At 35.1% G+C, this 13,534-nt stretch overlaps 1 pseudogene; it reads right to left on the reverse strand.

The window, feature by feature from the left end:
- Positions 1–665: 665 nt before the first annotated feature.
- On the reverse strand, positions 666–13,148 carry LOC129081055 (eukaryotic translation initiation factor 3 subunit C-like; annotated as a pseudogene).
- Between the last annotated feature and the right edge of the window lie 386 nt (positions 13,149–13,534).

Genomic DNA, 13,534 nt, shown 5'->3' on the forward strand with positions numbered 1-13,534 from the left:
ACAAACATAACACACGTAAGGAGCTACATCCGAAGAGTTTTTGTTTGTTTTCCAAGTGTCATGGGGATCCACAAGTGTGGTGACATCAAAGTGAATATACCTAAACCACTAGTTTATCTAACCTTTTTAAGGCCCAGTGTTATTCATTACAAGAGAATTGTTAGAGATAAATTCAAGATATGGACAATTGAAAATTAAGTTTTTCATTTTCAATATTATCTCTTTCACAAGTTCACTTTCTGAAGAAATTGGTAGGAACGATTATTAATAGGAATGCCAGCTACCGCAGGGGTGTATGGTTTGATGAGTGTTGAGTAAAGGACTAACATGTGTGCTGCCATTTATATTGTGGTACTTCAATACCGGGGGAGGCAGAGGCTGTTTACTCTGAAAAGATCACGTTTCCCTTCTCTCAGTGTGTCAGAGTTGTCCTAACAAGGTACCAAGTATCGGTGCTTTCGTTTCCTGATGCCACAGGCATCCAACGTGCCAGGTGTACCCGTGGACCTCCAGTCGCACTATGTTGCTTCCTACTCGCCACCCACTCTCTGGGGCAATGTCTCCCCAAGCAGCAAGGACATCAAGGAAATCCTGGATAGAGTGCAAATCGAGGCATAGGACAAGAGGCTTAACAAGGTTGTCCGTGGGCTGAATAGAATAAACTTCTAGGCGGCCACCGCCCAGGTTATAGGCTCGCTGGCCAGCGTCCCTGCTGGCAGGGCCGTGACCTTCACTGCCAACGCGGGGCCATCAGCTCCTGCTACTGGTTCTGCCCCAACTACAGGGAGAAGAAAGACGTGGAAAAGGAGAAATTGGAGGGGTTGAATGATGACTTAAGATTTGGCTTATTCAATTAGAGTCCTGCTCCCCTCAAATAACACTCTTTATAAAAATAAAGAGGAAAAAAAAAAAAACCTTCAACATTTGAGACCTCTCTGCTTGGCTTGCAGATTTTTCTTTTCCTATAACCTGATTTTTTTCTGTTTATATTGAATTATGCCCCACTTTAATGCACTCATTTTATTAGTTTTTTAGTTTTTTATTGTTTATGCTACTACAGTTCCCATTTATTTCTCCCTTTCTTCACCTCCAGCCAAACCCACCCTCTACGCTCCCTAAGTCAGTCCCTATATTGCTGTGACTATAATGGGTTTTGCATAAATGTTCTTTGGTTAACTCCTTATCATCTTTCATCTGACCCAGCTTCTCCCCTCCAGAAGCTGGCAGTCTGTACCATGTATCTCTGCTCTGTTTCTATTTCATTCATTAGTTTATTGTGTTCACTAGATTCCACATATAAGTGAGATCCTGTGGTATTTGTCTTTCATTGACTGGCTTAATTCATTTAGCATGATATTCTCCAGGTCCCCCCATGCTGTTGCAAAATGTAAGAGTTTCTTATTTTTTACTGCTGCATAGTGTTCTATTGTGTAAATGTACCACAACATCACTTAGGTTGTTTCTAGATCTTGGCTATTGTAGATAGCACAGCTAATATAGGGTCCATGTGTATGTGCTTGTGTGTGTGTGTGTATGTGTGTGTGTGTGTGTGTGTGTGTATGAATGATATATTTCATTTCAGAAGTAGAATGACTGGGTCTAAAGGGAATTCCACTTTTAACTTTTTGAGGATACTCCATATTGTTTTTCACAATGGCTGCACCAGGCTGCATTCCCACAAAGAGTGCCCTGGGGTTCCTTTTCCTCCACATTCTTGACAACACTTGTTGTTTGTTGATTTATTGATGGTTGCCATTCTGACAGGTATAAGGTGATCCCCATTTTAAATGAATTATCTTTTAAAAATTATGTTGAAATACAGTCACACTGTGAAATAGTGGTATCTGGAACACCAACATATGCCTATGAAATTTGGTAAGTAAGGGGCATAACTCAGTCCCTTTATACCCAGAATTGGCTTATGATCCTTTATACGTGGCTGACATTAAATTATCCATTGAGCAAATGTTGCAACATAGAGCAAAATGAATTAAAAGAGTCTCACAGAGCAACTTGTGAGAGCGGGGAAAGTCAGGATGAGCTCATAAGTTGGAAAGAGAGCGATATTTGTTGAATTTCAGGAATAGAAGCAGAAGGTAAAAAGTCTATTAGATCTTTTATTTTTTTATGTGCATGTGTGTATATATATATATTTTTTTCTGCATGACTGCTAAAATATTTAGAGAAATTGAAATTAGTTCAGGTTTTCTAGGAAATTATAACTGATTTTCAATTACTATGATAGAGTAAATATAATAATGATAAAAGTAAAAGTCATATTCCGTAGTTTTAGCTTTGTAAAAGGTTGAACAAAGATACCTTTTAGAGTAGATATGAATTCAGGATTCAGAGGCCTTTGCAGAGGTCAAACATTGTTGAGAACCATCCCACCTGGTTTCAGGGACTGGAGCCTTGCCAACAGGTGAGAGGGCCCCAAGGCTGGAACTGAGCAAGGAGGCCTTGGGAAAATAGGCCACTGAGGAGACAACCTGTCCCACTGGCAAGAGCACAGTCCCTGCCTCCCTCACTTGCCCTGCTTGGTCCCAGAGGAAGGCTGATTAGTTAATGACAGGTAAGACCTCTTGATGTCAGGGGCAACCTAAGACAGACCCAGTCACATGGGGGCCATCAGGGAAGGACTTGGGGGACATAGGGAAAGGGCAAAAGACGCTCACCCCTCTGCTCTGTCATGGCCAGAGTCCTCATTCTATCTGAAAGAAGTCTCCTTATCTCTTGGCTGCTCTGCCTGTCCTGACCCAGTCAGTGAAACAATACTTAAGGCAGGTACAGCCCTAAATTGGATCAGGTGGTTCCCAGGGACAATTAGGAATTCCTGGAAAATAAATGCATTAAATCCTATGAAACTGACTCTGCTAAGAATGCCCTCAAGTTAATGAGTACTGATATTTGGGGTCCAAGCATAGAATGTGATCAGTTTCCCAGGTTTCGGGGCTGAATGAGCACCACTCTGTCTACCAGACCCTGACCTGAGGCAAACCTCTGTGTTCTTTCAATCATAGCCTTTTGGCATTGATTGATGAGCTTTACGTGCATGCTATACACCCCTGCGCATGTTGTTCTCAATAAAAGCCATTTCAAGAGAAGGGCTTGGGGCATTCTCCACTAGAAGGAATAGTCACCCCCTTTTTCTGCAGACTAAGAAATGTCTGGAATGACTTATTTCCTTCATCTGTGACCACCTGGGGGTACTCTGTGGGACAGGGTACTCCCTTCTTCTGGAGCCCAAACAGGGACTTCACAAAAAAATACCAAAGGGAACAATGGCCCTGGCAGTCATATATGAATGAAGAGCACGAGGATAAGTTGTTTACATAATTGTTATAAAAATCCCTTCTGTTAAAACAAAAATAACCCATCCCAGAATACTTACCTTTAAATCTCCTTTTGGAAAAGTAATGTGAATAGCTAAAAGCAAATCTAAATGCATAAAAAGTAAAAGTAATTTTTTGAACAGTAAAACACACACAAGATTAATAAAAACAATGAATACTTTTTGATCCACCTATTTGTAATTAGTTGAAAATAACTCATCTCAGGAATAAAAGTTATTTTAATAAAATATGAGTATTTGCAATGAGAATGATAATTGCTACTGTTAGTGTAATTATAATATTATATATATAAATATAATAATATAGTGTCTGGCTGTGTTATACTGTTATATTGTATCACTGTTCTCTTCTAGTATTTTGCTAGGTAATGGGAAAAAGTAAGGACTACACAATTAGGTTGTCCTGGTTGAGCCTCCCAATTCCAGACTATCACTTAGGAGCTATGAGACATTGGGCATGTTAATTTCTTTGGGCCATATGTGTAAATGGAATATATAAAAATGGATATAAAGATATTACCTATTGATTAGTGTTTTAGAAATAATGGCTTCCTGTGTTCTCAAACATACTGCTCAAGAAGTAGACTCTTTCATCTCAAAGTTTAGCTATTTCTTCCAGGAATGTTTTCCTGGCCAGAAATCCCCATTTCTCATCTCATCTGTGTGCCTAACAATTGTATTTATTTTATAAGACATTTATCAGACTGAATTGCAATGATCTATTTACATGTTTATTTTTCCTCTTCCCACACACTGAAAGTCTGAGAAAGTTAGACGCTGTGACTGTATGGATTGACTTTATATATCCAGTGCTTTGAACTATACCTGCCACAGAGTAGGCATTCAATAAATATGTGTTGAATAACATCATGAGTGTTTAAGACACACTATTAAATAACAACCCAGTGGCCTGAAGGAAGCAAGTCATTTTCCAGAGTCTAATGGTATATAGGCACAAAGTACTTAAGAAGCAGGTCCGTGATTGCCTTTCCCTCAAGCTGGAGATATTTTTAATTAGTAATTTTATTACTCCACTGAATAAAAAACTTCATGATCAAAGAGAGTAAATATCATTACAGAATTTGGTTTACTGATTAGAACTTAAAGTTAATAAATTACTTAAAAGATCTTACTGAGTGAAGATATTGTAAAGAAATAAAAAATAAAACTGTAATTCTTCCCTAGAGTTGTAACTGTCATGTATATTTCTATGTCAATGACCTGCTTTTTCTTTTCAAAAACTAGAAAGCACAAAGCCCTAATGAAGATTATTAAAATAGAATTATCAATTGTAGCCAATCTTAGTAATTTTTCCAAGTAACAAAATTACTTTTTTAAAAATTTTACTAGAGATTAAGGAATAAGAATCATGAAGCAGGAACCCGGGTTCTACTCCCTTGTCTTGTGCCAAGTGCCCAGCAGATGTTTGTCATAATGCAACTGCTTTGGACAAGTGTTCTCAGTTCCTCTGATCCTAAGCACTGCTACAAATCACAGTTTTTCAGTATTTTAATAGTGGATAATATTAAAAAATTTCTTGATTTATAAATTAAATACAAGTGGAACTATTATTGTTAAATGGTGGTGGAATCTAGAGTTTATCCAGTAGCCATATGTTCCAAAGTTGCCTCAGTGGTACCTCCAGGAAACTTCAAATGTCTTTAAGGTACATAGTTTGCGAAATGGTAAATATTTATATTTGATGTGGCTTTCTTCATAAAATTTTATTCCCTCTCTGTACTTTAAATATGTATAATACAAGGTTATGCTAAATATGTCCTAAAATTTTATATATATTTTTAAAAGGATACCATGTTGTAGTATGTGCATAATTATGTAGATATGTCATGGATAAATTTATGTTTAATATATCAATGCTTACACTATTATATATACTTGATTTTGAGTAAATAGAATGAGCCAAGATATAATTTAAGTAGAATATTTAGAATTCAATATGAAAATTGATAGACATTTTTTAATCTTATGTAACAGAGTATTAAAGTGTTTTTTAAACTTTCATTGTATATTTTAGTTGGGATCATCATACTGTCTTTAATATATTTCTCTGCTGACATATTTTGTCCATATTCAATTATATGATATCCAAATAACTATTTTGCCTTAAAATTTTCTAAATGTATATCCTATCATTCACTTGTATTCATTCCATAGTGAATATCTTATAGGACAATAGCAAATGATATATAAAAAGGAAATTCTTGCTAATCATAGTGTATGCTAGTGTTTCATATTAAACATGGTTCAGGAATTTAATTGAAAAGTATATTTTACTATCCCCATTTTGTGAAGAATTACACAAAAGGTAACATTAGTTGTCTTTTAATATTATCAGTTGTATTTTTCTGTCTTTGGAGATGATCAAGTACATATATATATATATTTTTTTTCATCTATCTTAATTTCCACCAAAATAGTAAGCATTTTTCTGTTTCTTTATCCATAGTCTTTATATTTCTATAATAGTCTGAAAATGTTTTTATTTGATAGGATAGGAAACTATCAATAGTGGCAGAAATAATAAGTAATGTTAAAATGGCTTGCATTGATATTTTGAATAAAAAAATGTTCTTGTGTGCTATTCCATAGCATTTTTTTTAAGTTTCAGATTTCAGGGTTATTACTTTTCTCTATAATTTCTATAATCATGCACTTCCATATTTTAATACTTGCTTAATTTTAAGTAAAATATTTTAGCTTGGTGTTTTTCAGTAATAAACATTTCACTGACCATCTAAAGCTATAATAATATTGTTTGTATTGATATATTTTGCCATATAGAAATATTATTACACATTTATTTTAGTTGGATTGTTATGCATATATTTTTCATCTCTTAATTTTCCAGTGTGTGTGTTTTTATTTTTTTATTTGTTTTTACATTTTTTTCCCAAACATATCATATAGCTCAATTTTGGCTTCATAATCAGAGTGGGCCTTTTAGCTGGCTGGAATTATTGATAACATGTTTTATTTTTACCATCTTTCTCTCTGATTTCAACTAGGACTAACTTCATTAGACTTCTCTTTCATTTCCTCATGCATTTTTTATTATTGTCTTACCTTGTTTTCTCCTACAATTAGGATTTTTTCCCCTTTATTCTCTCTCCTTCACCAGCTCCCCAGTGGTTACAAATAAAATTTTATTGTATAGATTTAATACTAAGCTTAAATTTAAACAATGACTTAATCTTTTCTTACAAATAATATATACATTTTAGAATATTGCAATCCAAATGTTACTCATCCAAACTCAGTATCATTGTTTCCTAGTATTTTTACTTTGTACTTTTTTAGGACATGATTCTTGGGATGGTAATTCTGAATTGACATTTATTTTATAATGATACATTTTCCATGTTTTTTTGATCACAGATAACATTTGAAATCATTCTTTGTAAAGAACATTGCCTTACAATTTTCTTAAATTGACTAAAAATATTTTTAGTAACATAATATAGCAATTGACACACAATAAATAGTATAAATATATGTGTATATATGTATATATACAAAAAATCTTTTTTTGAAATATTTTATTGTCTGTGCTATTACACTTGTCCCAGTTCTTTTTCTCCTTTTGCTCTCTCCACCCTGCTCACCCCCCATTCCATAGTCAATCCCCACACTGTTGTGATGTCCATGGGTCCTTCATATATGTTCTTTAACTAATCTCTTCACCTTCTGTCAAACAATTCCAGTTTCTTCCTCCCCTCTTACAGCTGCCAGTCAATTTCTTGATTCTATGTCTCTGATTCTATTTTGCTCATTAGTTTATTTTATTCATTAGAGATTCCTTATAATAGAGATCATATGATATTTGCTTTTCACCGACTGACTTATTTCATTTAGCATAATAGTCTTCAGTTCCACCCATGCTATTGCAAAAGGTAGGAATTCCTTCTTTTTTTCTGCTGTGTAGTACTCCATTATACAGGTATATTTCAGTGTTTTATCCACTCACACAGATGGCCACTTAGGCTGTTTCCAAATGTTGGTTATTGTGAATAGCACTGCTATAAAATAGGGCTGCATAAACTTTTGAATTGTTTATTGGACATTTGTATTTTTTTAATTAATTGCATGTACTTCTGATTTTGTCTAATATTTTAATGTGGCCATATTATATGTGCATAAATATATAGATAGATATATTTCTATTGGGCATATTATATTTATGAAAATATATAGAAATATTTTTATATAACTTAAGTAACGATTAAGATGTAAATTAAACTCCTGTCGACAATTTGTTGCAATATTTTCTCCAGGATTGCTTTTTTAAGAACATTTTTTTTTACCTACATGCATTTTCAATATTTATTTCTCTTTAATTTTATCAATATTTGTCTTTAGACGTTCAAGAGGATTTTTTTGTAGAAAATATATATATGTATTTTATTTATTTATAATTAAAAAAAATCTTTCCAGTATAGGTCACACTCAATATTTTTCTGTATTAGTTTCAGATGTACAGCAAACTGGCTAGAAAAGCATGTACTTTACAGAGTGGTCCCTCTACTGTTTCAACTGTGCCTGCCTGCCTCCGTATATATAATTTTCTTTTTAATGTCAGGTACTGAAAGGCCTTCTAGCCAAAAAATGAAAGTATGTGTGCATCCTATTTCTTTTCCTCTGGCAATTATATGTTTGCATTTAGCATGTTCACACATTTACTATTTCAAAATTCCACAGATATATTAAGATGTTCAACATACTGCTTTGTTATTAGTTTTCTTCTCTTTTCCCCCCCTTTTATAAATTCCTAGTGTAACGTAATGATTGGCGCTTGACCAATTCTCCTCTCTGCCTCTTGTGATAAAACACTTTAAAATAGCCAAAGTTTTACATTTACCCAGGTAGGCAACTGCAATGAATCTTACAGTGTAGATTTATAATGTTAGAAACATTAAATATAAATACATATACTTAATTCCTCCTTACATGCTACTTCCCACTTTTTTTTTATCAAAATGATGTTCTGCATATAAGAGATTACTTAATCGTCATGTTTTTTTATTAGAAAACTAACATGTATTTAGACATACAGATGAGGATATTTTCATATAATAAATTTTCTTTTTATTTTTTATCACCAACTCATACATAATTACTATTCAACATTAGAAAAATTATCATAAATTTACTAGTATAAACATAATTAAACTTATTATGAATGTTAGCAGTACCGTATACTACATAATGAGAAAAAATTTTGATTTTCTATTTGGTGACTAATCCTAATTCATTTATTTTTAATTTGTAAAGTATTTCCCATTTGGCTATGACAATTTTAGTTACTAATTAACAAGTAAAGTGAGGTGTGTGGGGAATTAGAAGTGCCTTTCTGATGTTGATGAATACATATTTACTGGGGAATTAGTTAATGTCATTCCAGCCACTGTGTGAATACAATCAATGTGCACCATCCTTGGACTGCCCTCATGCAAGTGCAGTCTTGGTCTTGTTTGTATTATTTCTTTAAAACACGGTGAATTCATGTTATTAACTTTATTTTAATTTCAAATGAAACACAATAGGTAGCATATTCCAGCTTGAAGTGTGTGAGTGACCATCATAGTTGTTATTTTTTTCTAACAACATTTTTATTATAAAATTGGAAATTTTATACTCTAGTATATTTTTCAAAATAAAATTGTATGACTAATGTAGTAAGCACAAACATTAATCTATCATGTATTTGAATGTCTTATAATTAAATATACTCTTTTTTAGCATAAATGTAATTCCCTTCTATTTTTATGTAAATAGGGTCTTTGTAAAACAGAACCTCATACTACTTTGTTTTATACTTAAGATATATCCAAATTGTTCATATTTTAATAAAATATATGAGTAATAAGTAATCTTAATAAATTTTACTATAATAAGCACTTGGAAAAAAGCCAGGTTTAGTATTTATACTGTATACATTTATGAATTTTCACAAATTAAAAATGTTATATTAATCTTGTGAAATTTTAAATTATGCAAGACCATCTACATAGAAGAATGATATATTTATTACACTACATTTGATTGTCCTACTTGTTTCCCAGTCAAAGAAATAAAACATGACAGTTTGTATCTGCATAAGATTTGGATCTTTCATAATGGTAATTATTGTTTTGAAAAAAAGCTAACCCTTAATTATCATGAAATAAGGTGACCATACTTAATTCAACTACATTGTTCCTAATATTATGTTAGTAACATTTGTTCACTTAAAAATGGGTTATTTTCATATAAATTTGCAGATGTTAATATATGCATTTAAATTTTATATCAGCTTACATGTATATAGATAAATATATGAACATCTCTCTTTGAGTGCCTCTGTATAGGTGTGTGTGTTGTTTGCCAATGTGTAGCTACCTGCTATACTAGTGTCTATGATGCTACTGAAAAGAATTACCATAAAATTAATACATAAATATTGGAAAACCTTTCTGTCTGATCTAAATGACTGGAAAACTCTTTAGGAAAGGAAGAATTTATTGGTAATTATGCTCCAAACATAATAATGATCAAAACAAATTAATTGGAACTTCCTTGTTTCATACTTCCATTTAGAGTATTGCAGACTGTTAAAAATAGGAGATACTGCATCCCATATTAAATGATCTTGTATATGAGGATGTTGAGTTAAAAGAGAAACTGAGGCACATTAACATATTCAAGAGTTTATTTAAGCCAACATCTAATGGAATTGGGCAGCATCAAATCTTAAGTGGTTACAACTACTTGAGGGACAGGGATTAGGGGAAGCGTTTTTATAGAAAATCAGAAGCAAAACAAAGAGAATATTTGATTAGCTATAGCCTAAGCAGTTGCCTTATTTGGGAAAACTTAGGTAGCTATTTATGACTGGTGGTCTTAGATTTTAATTTCTTTCTCTTTCTTCCCTCCCTTCCTTCCTCCCTCCCTCCCTCCTTTCCATCCTTCCTTCCTTGGTTAGGACTTGCAGGAAGGAATAGATGCCCAGCTGCACCATGGTACAGTTGTATAGGATCTGTACTGGAGGGTCCACTTGCTGAATGTTCTCTTGCTGGGGGCTCATAAGAATGAGGTCACAGGTCTTGTACTAGCAAGAGTGCAGGGCATGATGGTAGATATGACAGAGGATGGTGCATGTGTGGATCCAGTCTGTGCAGCCTTTGGCATATTTACTTGCAAAGTCTTTCAATCAGCACAACTGAGTCCTCATTCTCATTTTCTGCCTGATTTTTGCCAGACTTTGAGGAGCCCCCTGGGAGGGTAAGCTGCCACTGATAGGCCTTGTAATCAAACTTGTAATTGACGTGGAGACTGCGCCCCAAGTAGGCACAGCATACGTCCTCAATGGTGCCCTTCTACTCCAGATAGCACTGCACATACCTGTGCCTCATCTTTCAGGTGCTCCACGTACTCTTGGGAATGAGAATCAGTATTTTGCATTATTTTGGTGAATTCTTCATCCATTTGTTCCACCAGGGTTAGGATATAGCCACAGACATGCATTGGCTGGTCAACATTATGCAGGTTCTCATTCTCTTCCAGGAGATTTTCTCCAACAAAGATGTTGGGGTTTGCAAATAGCATGTCCATCAGCTCATTGATGCAGTCCAGGCACTATTGCCACATCTCTGGCTTCATGGATGTGGCCACTTGGGGTTGTGTTCATAGAGAGGTGATGATATTGAGATTGATCTTGATGATGACACCTTCTCCAAGGTTGTTTTCAGAAGCAATCTGAACCAGCAGCTGTAGTGGCTCAAACTGGGCTGCATGATCAGTCCCCTATGTGCCTCATGCTTGTAGGCTCTCATCCAGTTTCTTGATGACAAGAGCATGGGCAATCTCAGCTCCCTTGGCAAACATTTTTGGTTTCTCCTTAATGGGGGGCACTCCATCTCACACCCTTTCCCACTCTCTGCCTTCATTGTCCCCTTCCTCCTTTTCCAGGCACTTTGATTTCCTATCACACTTCTTTTGGCTTTGTCCTCTCATTTCTTCTCAGTGGTGGCATTGTCCTCCTCTGTGGCCGGGGTCTTTTTAAGGAAGATTGAGGCCAGCACTGTGTTTCCCTCCTTCATCCTCTGAGTCTGAGTCAGAAGATGTTGAACCTGTGTCCCACTCTTCATCTTCATCTGAATCTTTTGTGTCCTCATCTTCATCCTCCATTTTTCTGAGGAAATTGCAACTCTGATTTTTTCTTGAAGAAAGTTGCAGCACTGACTTTGTCCTCATCTTCATCTGAAGAGCCTTCTGAATTCTCCTCATTCTTTTCAGCATCTTCATCTGCAGGCTGTTCAGGTTTCTGGTTATAATATGGGGCTCAAAATTTCGGTTATGTTTTCAGAACTTCTGGCAAAAGGTACTCAAAGCCTTGGTATTCTTCTTATTCATCTTCTTCTTTCCTTCCTTATCTTCCCATAGCTCATTAAAATAGTTCTCCATATCAGCCAGGATGCAGATATGGAAATGGTAGAAACCTTCCTTACCCATAATGGCTTTAGCCTTCCCATATGCTTTTCTCAGGAGCTCAAACTCTCCCAGGCACTTGGTGACATCTCAAATCTTCAGGGCATCATTGCTGATGGTCGGGATAAGATTGGTGAACTCCTCAAACCTCTTGTCCTTGGCACTTAGAACCCCACTCTTGGTATCTTCTTCATCTCCACTCATCAACAATGGCTGTTTGCCATAGTTACTTTCGGCAAGTTTGGTGACAATCTCCTGCCCAGACAGGGATGACTCGGACTCACTGTCCGAACTGGTGGTGAAAAACCTCGACGGGCGTGGCTGGATCAGCTGAGCCTAAGAGTCACCCCGCCAAACCTGAATTTCTTAACCTTAAAACATTTGTAGGACTTTTTACTGGCTTAAGTTTCAATTTTCTTATAGAGCTTAGGTTGCTACGGTATTAGAACTACCTCAGTCTAATGTTTCTTTGTTTACTTACTTTAACAATTGTTATACACAGTGACTCCCATGATATGGTTCAAAAGAGGTTCTTGAGGTTGTGTAGTAGACACCATGATACATGTAACTTTGCTGTTTGGAGTTGGTTTTTACACCTGAATTAAAAACATTGAACTAACTAAACTTTGAAAAACACATAAGAAAAAAAAGCAATTGTTACATGTATAATGAGGCAACATTGGAAATTACAGTACAAACATCACTGAGCAAGAAAATGTGAAGCATATGAGAGAATATGTAGACCTAGAAATGAATTGAAACAAGCCCAGAATTATAGGATGACCCTACTTCTTTTGTTAACTTCTTACTTAACATCATTGTGAAATAGTTTGTCACTTTCAAAAGTGTGCAGGTTTGGTCCCTCTTCCAGGAGGAAGGGAATGAAGGAGAGGGAGGAAGGATGGGCTAGAATTCCAGTCCCCCACCAACATGGCACTTGCAAATCAAGAGTCACAGCAGGAAACCCACCCCCACCCCAGGGCAAGCCTGAAGGCATCCCAGGAAAGAGAAAGGAGCAAGTCTCTCAACAAGAATACACAGCCCTGTAATCATCACTCAGAGCTGTTCCCCCAGGAAATGGGAGGATGGAGAAAACACACACATCTCTTTGTATATAAGGTTTCATATTTAACTTGGTCATTAATTCATACATACAAGTATATTTTGTATGTAAAAAAAAATTCTGCTGATTTGAAAGATAAGCTGTACTTGTTAGCACCAGTTTTTTAATGAGAAGAAAATAAAAGTAACCTCAGAAGCCATTCTATATGCTTCCTTAGTTGCTTTCAGGTACTTCAGGGCCTGGTTCCATTTTGCGTATTTATGCAGAAGGTCTTTCTCATCCAAGATTATAAAAACTTTCTTCTTACTTGAAAGGTTATTATTTAAGTCAGATATGAAAGGAGAATATAGAAGGATAAGGAAGAATTGGATAAAAATGATCAGTTGTTCTCTAGTTAATAATGAATTTAGGGGAGAGAGGGAGAAGTGGGGGAGAGAGATAAAAAGAGGGAGAGAGAAAGAAAAAGTAATTGCTTTAGATAAACTTCAAATTAACCTGAATAGCTACAGTAGAGAAGTAGTCTGAATATTTATAGGGATTTTAAAATAATGCCTAAGGCATAACAAGAAATTATTCTGTATTAAACAATGAGCACATTTAACAATGTTAAGGAAAAGACAAAAATCTGGAGCATA

This window comes from Pteronotus mesoamericanus, unplaced genomic scaffold, assembly GCF_021234165.1.
Source record: "Pteronotus mesoamericanus isolate MK-2021 breed Mesoamerican mustached bat unplaced genomic scaffold, CSHL_Meso_final contig_94, whole genome shotgun sequence".
In the NCBI taxonomy this organism is placed as follows: Eukaryota; Metazoa; Chordata; class Mammalia; order Chiroptera; family Mormoopidae; genus Pteronotus; species Pteronotus mesoamericanus.